General features: G+C 45.6%; 1 protein-coding gene across 7 annotated transcripts in view; it reads right to left on the bottom strand.

Moving 5' to 3' along the window:
* PER2 (period circadian regulator 2) overlaps positions 1–14,843 on the bottom strand; it is a 136,285-nt gene extending 121,442 nt beyond the window's left edge. For 3 of the 7 annotated variants that reach the window (XM_089780871.1, XM_089780875.1, XM_089780873.1), the window contains exon 1: positions 14,434–14,591. The gene's annotated coding sequence lies outside the window, so the exon portion shown is untranslated. Of the gene's footprint in view, positions 1–14,433; positions 14,592–14,727 lie in introns of those variants that run through there. The other 4 variants (XM_089780876.1, XM_089780872.1, XM_075937512.2 and 1 more) reach the window with 4 other exon arrangements.
* Positions 14,844–18,066: the final 3,223 nt, after the last annotated feature.

The raw sequence follows: 18,066 nt of genomic DNA, 5'->3' as shown, positions 1-18,066 counted from the left end.
AAACAATGTCGAACACCATTTTCAAACTAATCAGAGCTCTTTTGACATTAGCCATCCATTTAAATCTGAGTTGAGAAACAAGAAAATTAATCAACCCAAATCAAACCTATCTGCCCAGCAATCTGTTTTCACTAGACAAGGGGTAAAGTCTAAAAGTGCTACTATAAGACTCATAGACTTTAAAGTCAGAAGGGACCATTATGATCATCTAGTCTGACCCCCTGGCACAGTGCAGGCCACAGAATCTCACCCACCCCTCCTAGAATAATCCTCTCACCTATATCTAAGGTATTGAAGCCTTCAAATACTTTGAAGGCCCCAAGATGCAGAGAATCCTCCAGCTGTGATCTGTGCCCCATGCTACAGAGGAAAGTGAAAAACTTCCAGGGCCCCTGCCAATCTACCCTGGAGAAAAATTCCTTCCCGACCCCAAATATGGTGATCAGCTACACCCTGAGCATGTGGACAAGACTCATCAGCCAGACACTCAGAAAGTTCTCTATAGTAACTCCTATCATCCCTCTATTGACCTATTTCCCACTGATAATGAATGGTCAATTAGTTACAAAGGTCATGTTATCTCATCAAACCATCCCCTTCATAAACCCATCTAGTTTATTCTTGAAACCAGATAGATCTTTTGCCCCCACTACTTCCCTCGGAAGGCCGTTCCAGAACCTCACTCCTCTAATGATTAGAAACCTTCGTCTAATCTTAAGTCTAAACTTCTTACTAGCCAGCTTATATCCATTTGTTCTTGTGTCCACATTGGTAGTAAACCTAAATAATTCCTCTTCCTCCCTGATATTTATCCCTCTAATATATTTAAAGAGTGCAATCATGTCCCCCCTCAGCCTTCTTTTGGTTAAGGTAAACAAGCCAAGCTCCTTGAGTCTCCTTTCATAAGACAGGTTTTCCATTCCTCGGATCATCCTAGTGGTCCTTCTTTGTACCTGTTCCAGTTTGAATTCATCCTTCTTAAACATGGGAGACCAGAACTGCACACAGTATTCCAAATGGGGTCTCACCAATGCCTTGTATAATGGCACTAACACTTCCTTATCCCTACTGGAAATACCTCGCCTAATACATCCCAAAACCCTATTAGCCTTTTTCACGGCCATGTCATAATGGCGGCTCATAGTCATCCTATAATCAACCAGGACTCCGAGGTCCTTCTCCTCCTCCGTTATTTCCAACTGATGTGTCCCCAGCTTATAACTAAAATTCTTGTTAACCCCTAAATGCATAACCTTACACTTCTCACTATTAAATTTCATTCTATTGCTATCACTCCAATTTACAAGATCATTCAGATCTTCCTGCATGATATCCCGATCCTTTTCTGAATTGGCAATAGCTCCCAACTTTCTGTCATCTGCAAATTTTATCAGTACACTTCCACTTTTGGTGCCAAGGTCAGCAATAAAAAGATTAAATAAAATTGGCCCCAAAACTGATCCCTGAGGAACTCCGCTAGTAACCTTCCTCCAACCTGACAGTTCACCTTTCAATATGACCCGCTGTAGTCTCCCCTTTAACTAGTTGCTTATCCACCTCTCAACTTTCATATTAATCCCTATCTTTTCCAAGTTAACCAATAATTCCCCATGTGTTACTGTATCAAATGCCTTACTAAAGTCAAGGTAGATTAGATCGACTGCATTTCCTTTATCTAAAAAAATCTGTTACTTTCTCAAAACAGGAGATCAGGTTGGTTTGGCACGATCTACCTTTTGTAAAACCATGTTGTAATTTGTCCCAATTGCTATTAGCATCAATGTCTCTAACTACTTTCTCCTTCAAAATTTTTTCCAAGATCTTACATACTACAGATGTCAAACTAACAGGCCTATAGTTACCCGGGTCGCTTTTATTCCCTTTCTTAAAAATAGGAACTATATTAGCAATTCTCCAGTCAAATGGTACAACCCCTGAGTTTAGAGATTAAAAATTTTGCTAATGGACTTGCAAGTTCATGTGCCAGTTCCTTTAATATTCTTGGATGAAGATTATCTGGGCCCCCTGATTTACTCCCATTAAGCTGTTCAAGTTTGGCTTTTACCTCGGATATGGTAATATCTGTTTCCATATCCTTAGTCCCATTTGTTATGCTACCATTATCCCTAAACTCTTCATTAGCCTCATTAAAGACTGAAGCAAAGTATTTGTTTAGATATTGGGCCATTCCTAGATTATCCTTAACTTCTACTCCATCCTTCGTAATTAGCCGTCCTACTTCTTCTTTTTTTGTTTGTATTTTTCCTATTTATATGGCTATAAAAACTTTTACTATTGGTTTTAATTTCCTTTGCAAGGTCCAACTCTACCGGACTTTTAGCCTCTCTCACTTTGTCCCTACATGCTCTAACCTCAATAAGGTAACTTTCTTTACTGATCCCTCCCATTTTCCACGCCTTATATGCTTTCTGCTTTTTCTTAATCACCTCTCTGAGGGTATGTCTAGACTACATGCCTCCTTCGACGGAGGCATGTAGATTAGCCAGATCGGAAGAGGGAAATGAAGCCGCGATTAAAATAATCGCGGCTTCATTTAAATTTAAATGGCTGCCCCGATCTGCCGATCAGCTGTTTGTCGGCAGACCGGGGCAGTCTGGACGCGATGCCCCGACAAAGAAGCCTTTCTTCATCGACACAGGTAAGCCTCGTGAAACCAGGTTTACCTGTGTCGATGAAGAAAGGCTTCTTTGTCGGGGCATCGCGTCCAGACTGCCCCGGTCTGCCGACAAACAGCTGATCGGCAGATCGGGGCAGCCATTTAAATTTAAATGAAGCCGCGATTATTTTAATCGCGGCTTCATTTCCCTCTTCCGATCTGGCTAATCTACATGCCTCCGTCGAAGGAGGCATGTAGTCTAGACACACCCTAAGGTACTTGCTCATCCAACTTGGTCTAACACACCTGCCTATAAATTTTTTCCCTTTTCTTGGGATACAGGCTTCTGACAGCTTCTGTAACTTTAACTTAAAATAATCCCAGGCCTCCTCCACCTCAAGATCCATAATTTCTTTAGTCCAATCAACTTCCCTAACTAATTTCCTTAATTTATTAAAGTTAGCCCTTTTTGAAATCAAAAACCCTAGTCTCAGATTTATTTGTTTATCCTTCCATTTAATTTGAACTGAATTAGCTCATGATCACTCGAGCCAAGGTTGTCCCCTACAACCATTTCATCTATGGAGGTCCTCGCTACTCACCTAAACCAAATCTAAAATAGCATCCCTCCTTGTTGGTTCAGCAACTACTTGATGAAGGAATTCATCAGCTATCACATCACATTTAGGAAAATCTGAGCCCTATTATTATTACTAGAACTTGTTCTCCAGTCTATATCTGGAAAGTTGAAATCTCCCATGATTACGCAGTTTCCATGAGTATTTACTTCATTAAAAACATTAAAGAGGTCTCTATCCATATCCAAATTGGATCCTGGTGGTCTATCCCCCCAAGCACTATCCCAGGGGAGGATCTGATAGTTTTCTTTCCCAATGTGATTTTTGCCCAAACAGACTCTGTCTTCTCCATTCCATCACTCTATTTCTTTACAATCTACCTCATCTTTGATATACAATGCGACTCCACCACCTTTACCCTTATTTCTGTCTTTCCTAAACAGCACGTACCCTTCAATACCTGTACTCCAGTCATGCCTAGTATTCCACCATGTTTCTGTTATTCCTATATCTGGTTTCACTTTCTGGACCAATAGCTCTAGTTCCTCCTTTTTGTTACCTAGGCTCCTTGCATTGGTGTACAAACATCTTAATTTTTGCTGTTTGGCCTCATTCACATTCTTTACCCCATTTGGCACAGACGTTGTACCTCCAATATGATCTATTAGACTAATATCCACCCTACCCTTCCTCATGTTCATTCTCCTACCCCCAGATCTAGCCTTTCTTTCTTCGTTTTCCTCCCTCTCAGTGTTAAAATCCAGCGTAGAGATTACCTGGACATCTCCCAACTGTCTCCCCCAAATTCCTAGTTTAAAGCTCTCTTAATCAGTTGAGCCAGCCTCCATCCTAGAAGTCTATTTCCCTCCCTACTTAGGTGAAGTCCATCCCGAGAGAACAGTCCTCTGTCCATAAATGCCTCCCAGTGACCATACATCCCAAAGCCCTCCTTATAGCACCACTGCCTAAGCCATCTATTGATCATCATAATCCTGTCACATCTTAGTTGCCCTTCTCTAGGAACAGGCAGAATCCCACTAAAGATCACCTGAGCCTCAATTTCCTTGAGCGTCCTCCCCAGCCTAGCATAGTCTCCCTTAATTCGTTCCAGCGAGAATCTAGCTATATCATTTGTTCCTACATGAAGGATGATCAATGGATTCGTTCATGCTCCCTTAATAATCCTCTTCAACCTCAGTTCCACATCCCGTATCTTAGCACCTGGCAGACAGCACACCCTTCTATTCTCTGGATCAGCTCTGGTTACAGGCCTATCTATTCTTCTCAATAAGGAGTCCCCAGTCACATAGACCTGCCTTTTCCTAGTGACAGTGTGATTCTCTGGTCTATCTCTAGCTTCCTCTGGCTGCAAGTCCTTGCCATTCCTATTTACCCTTGTAATCCTCTTTAACTCATCCTGTATCCTCCTAATGCTCATTATTGGTGTTGTCTCCATTAAGTCTTCCCCTTTATCTATGGGACTAGCCACTCTTCTCCCTTACCCTTCCATCTTCATTATCTACCTGCTGTACCCCTTCTTCATTTTCCAGCTCCACATACCTGTTCTTGAGCTCTATTTTTCCTTCACTGACCCATCTTTTCCTCTGCCTGGTTCTCTGAGTCACATGCTTCCACTGTCCATTTTCTTCGCCCAGCAGTCCCCCCTCTGAGGCCCTTGATCCTGCTTCCATCTGCTTTTCTAAGCTTTCCCCTTCAGCCACGTCATGCCTTTGCTCCATCATCTGCTCAAACCCCCTTCTAAACTCGACCAGAGTTTCTACCTGCATCTCCAGTCCTTGGATCTTTTCTTCCATCAGCTCTATCAGGCGGCACTTCATGAAAACAAAACTCCTTTCAGGTACCCCCTCCAGAATCATGTACATACCACAGCTACCACATCCAATCATCCTCCTTGTGTTCTCTACTACTTGGCCCCTGGCCACGACTGCCTCTATGTTTTTTCTACTTTCTCACCAAAATCCTATTAGTCTGGTGAACACAAAAACAAACCACAACACCGCCTCCACAGCAAAAACAAACCCCAAACACGTCCCAATATCCAAACTCCCTTTACAAACTCCCACTCAAACTCCCGTTTACAGCTCTGTTTGCTTGCTCCTGTGCCGCTGCAGCTATCTATGCCACTGCCTGACTAGAAGGCTACCTTTATAGGACCCCTAATCAAGGCTCAGCTTCTCTCCCAGCAATTTTGCTTTCTTTAAAATTGCTCATCTGCTTGCAAAGAAGAAAAAACCCTTTCAAGATGGTGAACTGTTGAAAAGAGCATTTTTGACTGATGCCGATTGCCTGTTTCAAGGATTTTCTAACAGGAATGAGATTTTGTCGGCAATACAAGACTTGCAGTTATCAGACAACAAAGTTACGAGGAGGATTCATGTAATTTCAAGCAACATGCAAACTCAGCTAAAGGATGACTTGGAAATATGTGACTGGTTTTCACTGCAGTTTGATGAGTCGACAAATAATATCGGATACAGCGCAGTGGCAGTTATGGTGAGGATGGTATTTAGTGACTTCACCGTAAAAGAAGAGTTACTAAAAGTATTGCCTATGAAAGGGCGAACAAAATGTGAGGACATCTATAATTTATTCAAATCATATGCAATATCAATTAGTATGCCACTACACAAGCAGTCTGCGATCATCACTAATGGGGCACCAGCAATGATGGGAGGCACCAATGGATTCATTGCACTCTGCAAGAAGAATTAATCCTTTCCGAAATCTATGTCTTATCATTGCATTATCCACCAAGAAGCTTTGTGCGTCAAAGTTCTTTCTTTTCAACATTTCATGAATGTCATTATTAAAATAATTAACTCTATTCGAGCGAAACCTTTGCAACACCAACTTTTTAAGGCCCTGTTGGAAGATGTTAATGATAAACAATCTGATCTTATCTTGCACGCAGAAGTACGATGGCTGAGCAAAGGTAAAGTTCTTGCACGTTTTTTAAGCTTACTTGAAGATATCAAAGAATTTCTGAAATCCACAAATCAGAACTTCGAACAACTAGAAGACTCCAGCTGGTTAATGGACTTGGCTTTTCTTGCTGATATCACTGACAAATAGAACATTTTAAATCTTGAGTTCCAAGGAAAAGACAAACATGTGGCTCAAATGATAGGTTCTGTAAAATCATTCAAAGCAAAACTGATCTTGTGGGTGTCACATTATCCACATTCAAACACTTCTGGAAGAATTTGAAAAGAGATTTCAACAGTTCACCATCATTGAGCCAGTAGTTGCCTTTCTTGTGAATCCTTTTACAAGCACTCTACATGCAGCTGGCTAGTAAGGAAAATGTGTAAGATTACACAAATCTACTAAATTTACTTTTTTCGGCAGATTATGTGTAAAGAGCTTTACTGTAGCCAGAAGAAAATGGGTAATTAAAAATGCTTAACATGCTGCAGGACTCCAGAAGGAGGGGAAAAAAAGCTAAAAAAAAAAGAACAGAAACAGAAGAGGATATGAAAGAAAAAGCCTTAATTTTTGGGTCTTGACTTATGCCTACACTGGCACTTCTGTCGTCGTAACTTTTGTTACTCAAGTATGTGAAATAAAAAATAGCATCCCCATAAGCAATATAAGTTATATCAACAGAAACACCAGTGTGAACTGGAGATGCTCTCCTGACAACACAACTATTGCCACTCATTGGAGGTGGTTTAATTATGTCGATGGGAGAGTTCTCTCCAATTGGCATAGAGCAGCTACACAAGCAAGTTCACAGTGGCACAGCTGTATGGATACAACTATGCTGCTATAAACTTGCTCACTACCCAAGAATGTCAAAGAAAAGGTGATGAGAAACAGAAAAATAGAACGGGAAAAGAACCAGGGCAGATATAGAAATGACACTCAACACCACAGAACCCTTAGTAACCACTACAGAAATCTTGGTAACCTACAAACATTCTGAAAGGACTTACATAACTCAGAATCGAAACTTGGGCGCACAAAACTTAGTAATACATAAACAGGTGTTTTGTTACTCTTATCGTAATTGCTAGGTAACCAAGCATTTCCGGAAAAAGAGGCTTGTGCCCAGTATTACACAATGCATTAAAAAGAACATGCTGTTCCCTTTTAAAATAGGCCATTTATGAGCATTGTAAAACCACTGTCAATTCAGATCAATTGACAAAAGGAGCTTTAAAAAAAAAAGCACAAAAACCCTTCTTAAACTGCTAAAATATTATTTAAGGAATATGGGGGAAAATATATATAATTTCTTTTAAGCCTAGGCAATCAGGGATTAATGTTTTTGCTTAAGTTTTCCTCTGGATGATATAAATCAATATAAAAAGATGAGGTTCCCAGACAGACTTGGTCGAAAATTAGTTGATCCTAAAAATTCAAATACTTAAGTTTTTAATTAGTACAGCCCAAAAAAGCCCTGTCAGGATTTGCAAATAAGTGGCATTATGGAGATGCATTAACACAGTACAATATTGCAGCAATACAAAGGGGACAAGGACAGTTTTTCAGTCTGGAAATAAATTCTCCTACATTGAGTAGTTCACTAAATATATGTATTTTTATTTCAACTAGAAGCCTTTCAGATATAAAGATACCACTAAAAAATAGCAATAGTAAAAGACATTTTTCTATAGCAAGGAATCCAGTCTACAACACCAGTTCCACTATATTTGATCCAACAAAAAACTCTGAGACACATCTCAAGTAAGTCTGATGTCATAGAATATATTCAATTTCACAACAGAAATGCTTAATTCAGTATTGATCACAAATTTTCCTTCCAAGATTTTAAGACAGAAGTGTTTCCATCTAAATATTCATAAATACTCAACAATTCCAAATGTTGCTGTAACCTGCAGTGGTGTTCAGTCCTGCAACATTATAATCTCGAGATTTTATATATATTTAAATATACTGCAGCATTTGGGTGGCACCCAAATAATTTTATTGAAAGTAAACTGTGGTTTCTAGTTCATTTCAGTCTTTGTTTTCTTGCAGATAAAAATATTTCTAGACCTATGGAGAAAATAATAGTGGTCTGATTTTTTTTTAAAGACTATTTCACAAGTTTCAGAAGAGACATCAACTATTAATAAATAATGGATAGTACATTTGTTTAAAAAGGTTAATAAATACTTAGCTCTTTAGTACTTCCAGAATTTTCTTTAATATATGCTGCTTGCATAGTTATAAGCATAGGAATGTTTTTTAAACAATGGTAATCCACACAAACTGCTTCAAGTACTGTGTGTTAGTGGCTCACTTGACATATTGCAAAATAATGGTGGCAAAAAAAATTATACACTACCAGCAGTTCTCTTTTAAACTAGTACATAATGTTCCTGTGAGGTTCACCTGCTCTACAATTGCACCTGGGATTAAGGGCCTGATAAAACAGCATAAGAAAGTCAGGTTGTTAGCCATACTCCATGGGTGACCAAGCTTGCTGAGCCTGAGAGCCACATATAACAATCTTCAGATGTTCTGCCCTGTGAAGCATGCCTGTTGAGGCACAGGGTTTCAGCCCCACTCCTGCTGAAGCCCTGGCAGATGAAGCTATGAGTCTGCCCTCCCCACTGCAAAGAAACCAGAAGCAAAATACTGCAAGGGAGTGGGGGGAGGAGAAAGCTGTCACATAAGGACCATCTGCCCACTGGCTCCGCTCAGTCACATGGTGCCACGAAGGAGAGGCAGCAGCAAATAGCTATGAATTGCAGGTAGGGGCTGCTGAGGGTAAGAAGGTCTGGGGAGGACATGCATGACTCAGGCTATTGGGGAGGGAACCTTTAAATTGTGCCCCCCTCTTTCAGCAGGCACCAGTTGTCCCTAACCCCACCATCCCATGCCAAAGCTGATTTTAGAATAATTGTTCTAATTTTTCTTTTTATTTTCTTTCCTTTCATTTCTGGGGGAATTCTGTACTTCTGACCAATGCAGAATTGTGCAGAAGTTAACATGTGCGCAGAATTTCTTTCCCAACAGAAACTGGCTACAGTACTTCTGGCCATCACTAGCAGCTGCAGACCCTGCAGAGCTCAGTTTGCACATAGAAGATATAGTCAGGAACACCTACAGACTATGCTCCCTGCTCCAGACACAAATTCCTGTGAAGGAATCCCACTGAAGGAGAGAATTAAATATCAAAATAATTGGTGTTTCTCAAAATAAAGGGTTATTTTGAGAAATAACATTTGCATAATTTTAAAACAAAGTGTGCAGAACTTTGTGATGCTGAATGCCCCTAGGAGTATTCTTTATTGCTATATGAAAGGTCCATTCTGACAACAGGGAAACACTAAAGCAGTCAAATGAGCAACAGAAACACTTTTTCTCTCCACTTTCAATTATGGTAATCTTGAAACAATAGCAGGAGAAAGAATCAGAAATGTGGTACAGGCAGCCCCCGGGTTACATGGATCCGACTTACATTGGATCCCTACTTACAAACGGGGTGAGGCAACCCCACACTAGCTGCTTCCCCTCAGCAGACCAGGGAGACGCAGAGCGGCTTTTCTCACCAGACACCTCAGCTTGAGAATAAAGGACTGAGGGAAGTGAGGTGTGGGAGAATAAAACTGAGCTCTTGAGAAATGTTTGGCTAGAGTTTCCCCTACAATATGTACCAGTTCCGACTTACATACAAATTCAACTTAAGAACAAACCTACAGTCCCTATCTTGTACGTAACCCGGGGACTGCCTGTATTTTAATTTATGTTTACTTTAAATAAACCTTCCATTTTATTAAAATTAGAAAAAAATATATGTTCTATTTCCCTATGTTACCTACTAAACAATAATATTACAGGCAGTCCCCGACTTACGCGGATCCGACTTATGTCGGATCCGCACTTACGAATGGGGCTTTTCTTGCCCCGGAGCTCGCGGGCTGCGGGACCGCCCAGAGTGCAGCGGTCCCGCCACCGCGTCCTCCGGGGCAAGAAAAGCTGCTCCGGGTCTCCCTGGTATGCAGGGGGGGACTCCCCAGCACAGCAGGGAGACCCAAGCAAAGCCGCACAGGCAGCAGGACCCCGCTGCCCGTGCAGCTTTGCTCCTTTGCCCCGGAGCAAAGCCGCACAGGCAGCGGGGTCCCCCACCTCTGCGGCTTTGCTCCTGTCTCCCTGCTGTGCTGGGGGGGAGTCCCCCCCAGCACAGCAGGGAGACCCGAGCAAAGCTGCACAGGGGGCGGGACCCGCTGCAAAGGAGCAAAGCTGCACGGGCAGCGGGGTCCCGCCGCCTGTGCGGCTTTGCTTGGGTCTCCCTGCTGTGCTGGGGGGGGGACTCCCCCCAGCACAGCAGGGAGACAGGAACAAAGCCGTACAGGCGGTGGGACCTCTGCGCCTCCACGGCTTTTCTCGGGTCTCCCTGGTCTGCTGGGGGGGGGGAGGGGGCGCAGCTAGTGCGCCCCCCCCCCCCAGCAGACCAGGCTTTTGTTGCGGGACGCCTGGGGTAGAGCAGCTGGGGTGCTGCCGGGTTGGTCCTGCGGGGACCTACCCAGCAGTGCCCCAGCTGTTCTGTCCCAGGAGTCCAGATTCAGCCGCTGTTGAAACTGATCAGCGGCTGATTCCAGGAAGCAAGGGGCAGAGCAACTCCTGTAGTCAGCTGCTGATCAGTTTCAGCAGGGGCTGAATCTGGAGCCAGTTCCGACTTGCATACAAATTCAACTTAAGAACAAACCTATAGTACCTGTCTTGTACGTAACCCGGGGACTGCCTGTAGTATGATACAAAGTTTATGAATATTTCTAATGTAAAATAAAAAACCATCTGAATATGTAAGATCGTGTAGCTTAGAACTTTACATTTCTATTCCAGAAAAGTCACTTTGCACCTGTCTTAAATTAATTAAAAATATATTCCTTTAAAATCCTGCTGCGCTAGTCTCTAAACTAGAAACAATTATGAAAGTCACAAATAATCTGCTTTAGCTTCCACAACAGGGACATAAAAGGTTAACCTGTAGACTGGTAAGCCTTACCCTTAATGGGACTAAGCATCTTGCCAGTCCCATCTAGGAGTTATTTGAATTATGTGGTTGAGATTCAGCTAGGGGCAAGGGCTGGAGCAGTTCTCCACTCACTCTGGACTTCAGCCCCATAGGGCACATCACAGGTAAGGGCTGCTCCAGCTACCTGGCCAGAGTATCCCCTGTCCATGGCAGGCCCGACCCAGCCCCACTGGCTGCAGGTTACATGCTATGGCTCCCCAGGAGTGGGTCAGCAGAGGCTGGCGGCCCACTCCTGGAGAGCTGGCTGCATAGCACGCTGCCAGCTCTGCTCCCAGGGTGGAGGCTTTACTGTGGGCTCTGCAGTATAAAGCTAAACTTTGTACAGACTGAACCTCTCTCATCCAGGACTCTCTGGTCCAGCAGGACCACGGATGTTGCTAGACCAGAAAGCTCCAGCCACAGAGGATGAGAGTGGTTGGTAGCAGAGTCCGTTTGGTCAGAGACAACCTGCAGGGGCAGTGACCTGGAAGTGGAGAGCCCTGGGAGCGGCTCCTGCCCAGCTGCTTCCAGGTTTTTGGGGAACCCTGGGAGGAGCTGCTGTCACCACTGTGCACGAAGGGCTAAAAACCCTGGGAGCAGTTACCACCCTGCGCAGGTCTGGGAGCAGCAGACCCAGGCAGGTGAGCCAGAGGTGGTCAGGTCTCAGGGCAGTTGTCAAGAAGAGAGCCGCGGGACTTCTAACCTCCCCTGGTCCAGTAAATTCCCTTGTTAGGGACCACTCCTAGAATCACAGAGCTGGAAGAGACCTCAGGAGGTCATCAAGTCCAGCCCCATGCCCAAGGGTGTCTGACAAGGGAGGTTCAACCTGTACTGTAGAGTCCGCAGCATATTTAACTATGTTACCTTGTTAAACAATTTTTTACATCCCTGGTCCACCAAAGAAGGCACCATAAAACCATCTTTTAGATATCCTGTTATAGGCAAGACCACGTAACAAAATTCCCTCAAGTGGTAATTTATTCAGTGTATTATTAAAAATGAATTATTAAAAGAAATACGTACCAGTTTTGTCCACAGTTACATTAATGGTTTTACAAAATGTACATGCATGTAAAGTAAGTTGGAATATAAAATCTCATTTAACTGGTTAAATGCAGTGCTGTCACTATGTTTAATGGATAAAAGGCGGTGTGGGAGGGAGGCCCCTCCATGGGGGGCTAGAGTGCCCCTCCCCTCCGCTTACTGGGGCTGAACTAGAGTGGCCCTCACCAAAGGAAGGGGCAGCTCCAGTGCAGCCACAGCTCCCGGCTGCCCCTGCAGGCCCCTGTGCAGCTGGGAGCCAGCAGCCCTGTGCGTGGGGCCATCAGGCTGCTCCCAGGAGTACCAGGTAACCATTAACTGACTACCTGTTAACATACATAAAGGTAAGTAATAGCATCCTATAGCTTTTACACAGAGGCTACGTCCAGACTGGCATGATTTTCCAGAAATGCTTTTAACGGAAAAGTTTTCCGTTAAAAGCATTTTTGGGAAAGAGCGTCTAGATTGGCACGGATGCTTTTCCGCAAAAGCACGTTTTGCGGAAAAGCGTCCATGGCCAATCTAGACACGCTTTTCCGCAAAAAAGCTCCCATCGCCATTTTCGCGGAAAACAAATCTCAGCTGTCTACACTGGCCCTTTTGAGCAAAAGTTTTGCGCAAAAAGGACTTTTGCCCGAACAGGAACAGTGTAGTATAGCCACAAAAAGCCCTGATTTCTTACAGTAGGAAGTCAGTGCTTTTGCGGAAATTCAAGCAGCCAGTGTAGACTGATTTTCCAGAAAAACTGGCCAGTCTAGACACAGCCAGAGTGTGCTAACATGCATAAAAGCAGCAAAGACTAAACATCTTGCCTGCCTCATCTAGGAGTTATTTAAATTACGTAGTTTAGATTTAGCTAGCCAGTACAATTGTATTTGCATGCACATAAAGAAGATTTTGCAATGTTACAGTCTGACTTTAGAGTTTGCCTTCTGAAAATATATCTATCACTTATGTAAGTGTTATGCTTGTTTAAAAGTATTCCATGGTCAGCAACATACAACTCTGCTACAATATTGTACAATGCTCCCATTGGAAAAGCAGAATACAGTACGCTTAACAGAATACAGCAGAGATTAACGAAAGACAGCAATAGCTAGATTATAAGGTCATATCTACCATCAGTTTAAGTGCAAGTGAAGTCCTAAATGTGATTAACTTCTTGCCTATCATCCTATCTCTTAACAACAGACTGGAAGGATTAAAACGACAGTCTAGCTTGGCTTTCACTGCACGGGAACGGTCTGAGCTTCACTGCAGTCCCAGGGCCACTACTTTCCACTCCCTATGGAAGAGGAACTAGATGAGAGCCATAAATCACAGGGAAACAGACACGCAAAACACACACTCCGGCTACATCTACATTGGCAAGATTTTGCGCAAAATAGCTATGAATTGCAGGTAGGGGCCTGTCTACACGGGCCGCAAGTTCTTGTACAAGAACACTGACGTTCTAATGTGTGAAATCAGCACTTCTTGCGCAAGAACTATGACGCTGCCACTCAGGAATAAGCCCTCTTGCGCAACTGTTCTTGCGCAAGAGGCCAGTGTAGACAGGCAACATGAATTTCTTGGGTAAGAAAGCCCAGTGGCTAAAATGGCCATCAGAGCTTTCTTGCGCAAGAGAGCGTCTACACTGGCACAGATGCTTATGCGCAAAAGCACATCTTTTGTGCAAAAGCATATGCCAGTGTAGACGCTCTCTTGCACAAATACTTTAATGCAAAAACTCTTGCGTTAGAAGTATTGGGGCAAAATCTTGCCAAGTAGATGTAGCCTCCCAGTATAGACAACACACACATCTCTACCGCCCTAACACTGCTATAGCCCACCCACTGCAAACACCCTACTCCTACCCTCAAGCAGCAGCCACCACCCAGCTGTCTCCCACTCCTCTCAGTCACCAAGCTCCTGCTCCCATAACCGCTCTGACCCAGCCCCCGGGCGCCCCCGCTTCCATAACCGCCCTGGGCCACCCCACCCCGTACCCCCACTCACTCACTCAACCAGCCCTCCTCGCGCACCCGCCTTCAAACAGGGCAGGGGGCTCCGGGTCCGTGCGGCAGCAGATCCCACGCCACGTCTCCCTCGCTCGCCCGCCCGCCCGCCACACCGACTCCCCGCCGGCGCAGCCCGCCTGACCCCCGGGCACAGGCCCCCTCAGTTACATAACAGGGAGGAAGGAGCCGCCGCTCCCACTCACTCACCAAGCGCCCAGACTCCTCACAACGCCACTGACCCAGTTCAGCACCGACTTCAGACACTCAGAAACGTGACTATACTCAGCAAAGCCACCTCCCCGCGCCGCCCATTGGCCAGCGAAGCACCGACTGTGCACGCGACAGGGAGCACTCGCAGTCCCATTGGCTCCTGCAGAAATCGCTCATTTTACATAAGCCTCACGTGTGACACCATGTTTCCAGAAGCGGCCTCAGCCGTTTGGCTTGCAAACAGCCCTCCCCATTCCGGACCAGTCTGCCGCAGCCGGCCAAAATACTCACCCAACGGCTGACTAGGGCAGCGACCGCATCCCGCGACCTGTCTTCCCACCTGAAACTGTGGCTGACGTCAGCAGGAGCCGCGGGCAGACGCACGGAGTCAATCCGTGTCAGAAGGGGCGGGGCTCCGCATGGCCAGTGACTTGCCTATTAAGTGACTTAATCACCTGCATTCTGCTACAAAGACCTTTTACATCTGCACTTGAAAGAGAATCCTCTGAACTGTCATTCATGTTAAAATTTGACACTCTCCGGGAAGGAATGAACAAATACGCAAACTATCTTACCCATTACCAAGATAGCTTCCCCAATTATCACCTCTAATAGCATTAGCTCACAGACGTCCCATTCTCCCCACCTCTAATATCATCAATTCACAGACACTTACCTTTCCCCCCCCCCCCCCCCCCCCCCCCCCCCCCATCCCCTCCTGTTCTGAAATGTGATTTGTCCTTTTCATATGTGTTCTTTTTTTTTAATTGTATCCTTTGGTATATATGGTTGTGACTATTTTCTTCCACTATTTGATCTGAGGAAGTGGGTCTGGCCCACAAAAGCTCATCATCTAATAAACCATCTTGTTAGTCTTTAAAGTGCTACATTGTCCTGCATTTTGCTCCACTACCCAAGTAATTAAAGAAAATACCGAATTCCATGTACACACAAAAGAGAGCCAAAAGGATCCTACTGCATTTCCCCTAGTTTTTCTTAACTACTTGTAATACTGTTTTAACCAGTTTTTGCATTCATCTTATAATAATTTCATTTAGATCACATATCTGTAGTTTGCTATGAGCAGGGGCGGCCCTAGAGTAGCTGCCAGCAACTGGGGCCCTAGGCGAACCATGCAATCAGCACCTCCACCCCCCCCTACCCCCACCCCCACCCCAAGGGCAGATATAGGCTGAGGTTTTTGGTTCTCTGGCTAGGGATGAAGATCTGTGGCTGGGGATAGGGGAGAGGGGAGAGGGAACAGGGTGCCAGTGGGGGGAGAGAGTCCCCTGCACCCACCTCCTCACAGGATTCCCCCACCCCGAGGAAAGCCAGCACACGTCTCTCCCGGGGTCGATCTCTCCTCACGTGGCGCGGGAAAACCCCTGTGCGCCTCCTCCCTTGGGGCTGACCCGCTCTTCCCACGGCCAGAGAACTCCCGTACGTGCCTCTCCCGGGGCCAACCCTACCTCCAGCGGTGCAGGGGAAGACAGTGCGTGCCTCCCCCGGGGCAGACTCCTCTCCTCCCGTGGCACAGGGAAACCCCCCATGCGCCTCCTCCCCTGCGGCCCCCATGCACTGCTTCCTCTGGGGCCAACTCCCCACACTCCTCCTCCGGGGCTGACTCCTCCTGCGGCGAAGGGAGCCGCCGCACTCCTCCTCTGGGGCCGAAGCTAGGTGTTAGGGGAAGGAGAAGGGGAAGTGGCAGGGAATTTGGCGCACCATTTAACTTGGCGCCCTAGGCAGCTGCCAAGTTTGCCTATAGGCATGGGCCGCCCCTGGCTATGAGAATGTAATGTAAAACAGCCTTATTAAAATCCAGTGAATGTGGAAAAACTACATGGTTTAACTAGTACAGCTTTTAAATACAGCCTTGCACGGATACAAAATTTGTGGCCACATCTACGAGCAGGCCTGACCCATACTGCTACCCTGTAATGAGCCTGGAACAGCAACGTAGCCACCCAATGACCTGGAAGGGGAAGCACCCTCTATGATCCCTTGGTGGGCAGGTCCAGCCACACCTGGCCCTGCCCACAGGAAGCTGGAGGGCAGGTCTGGGACTATAAGAGCCATGGGTTCAGCCAGAATCAGGCAGCTAAGTTGAGGCTTGGCCTCAGTTCCTGTAGTGAAGGCTTTGGCTGTACTGCTCCTGGCCAGAAAGCTGGGTTGGGCTGCTTGGACTTCCTGCCAACCCCTGAGCCTTGGCCTGGCCTGGCCTGGCCTGGCCTGCTGAGACACTGGCTACTACCTGAATCCACACTGACCCTGCTGGGTCCCTTGCTGGGCACCAATGATTGGGCTAGCCCAACTGGAGCCCTGCCTCAACCAGAGTCTGTGGATACCCTACCAGCCTCTCTATTGCCTGAGGACCCACTGGAGCATTGCCAGAATCAGGTAGGCTATTGGGGGCTGGAAAGCAGCCCAGGGATAGTTGACTTTGGTGTGGCTGAGGACATGGAGATCAGGTGGGCAGTGTATTGCAGCCTGGACCTATGCTGACCCTTAATCTTGTCGGTGTGTAACAGCCTGGATCCCTGCTGACCTAGAGGCTGCAAGGCTGCCACTATCAGAGCCCTGGGCTGGGACATGGTGGAGTAGGGAGGGCCTGTGTGGTCCCCCTGCCACTCCTTCCTTTGGGTGATAGAGGAAAGGCCTTATTTTCCGCAAGATCCTGTCTAGACTGGCGCTTTTCTCTGGCAAAACCCTGAGCCGGAAAAAAGCGGCAGCCATGTTCATGCAAATGCAGCGGGGGATATTTAAATCCCCCATGGAATTTGCAATTCTGAAGTGTTTCATTAGCATCCCTTTTCCGGAAAGGGGTGCCAATGTAGACACAGCCCATGAGTGTATAAGTTGTTACCTTTCAATATAGTCATTATGCTTGCAACAGGAAGATTGTGGTAATGATGACAGCTTTCTCTTTTCTGTTTTTATTAACCTGGTATTGGTTAATTGTGTCTGGCTTTTACTTTAAGGGTGAGATTTCCTAAGTGATTTCTCCCCTGATTTCTTTATCACTTGAGTGGTGGCAGCAAAGGATTTTATTCCCAAAATCTAGATTGTTAGATTTTGGGGGGAAGTTTTATACCAAAGCCTGGTAGATAAGGTTTTGGGGTATTTGCTGGCCCCCACTTCTGCATTTATTGTGCTGGAGTGGGGACGGAGCCATAACACATCCCAATAGTCCCCCAACTATCCTAGGCCCCACAGCATCCCCCTCATGTACGTAGTCCAGACAGCCATCACAAACTGTCCTATGGATGGGACAGTTCTACCTAAATCAGGATTACTCAACATGCAGCCCATGGCCTCTTTAGGTTTACGCGGGGCTCAGCACGTGGCCTGCGGGTGGGATCCTTTGAACATGGCCTCCACTGGGAACATGCTCCACAACAGTGAGGCATGTCCCAGGTAGAGTGAGCGCTGAAAGATGCAAGCAGATGGTTTAGCTGGAATAAACAGGTACAGGGTGTTGGCATTCCTAGCCTGAGGGAGGAGGTGCTGGGAACATTGTGGGAAGTGCTTTGTATTCATGCACATCAGTGCAAAAGACGCTATTTGCATATATATATATATATATATATATATATATACACATATACATACAACCACACTTAAGTTGCAGCC

Source organism: Pelodiscus sinensis, chromosome 10, assembly GCF_052426305.1.
Source record: "Pelodiscus sinensis isolate ZL-2025 chromosome 10, ASM5242630v1, whole genome shotgun sequence".
Taxonomy (NCBI): Eukaryota; Metazoa; Chordata; order Testudines; family Trionychidae; genus Pelodiscus; species Pelodiscus sinensis.
This window is presented reverse-complemented; position numbering and strand designations above follow the sequence as displayed.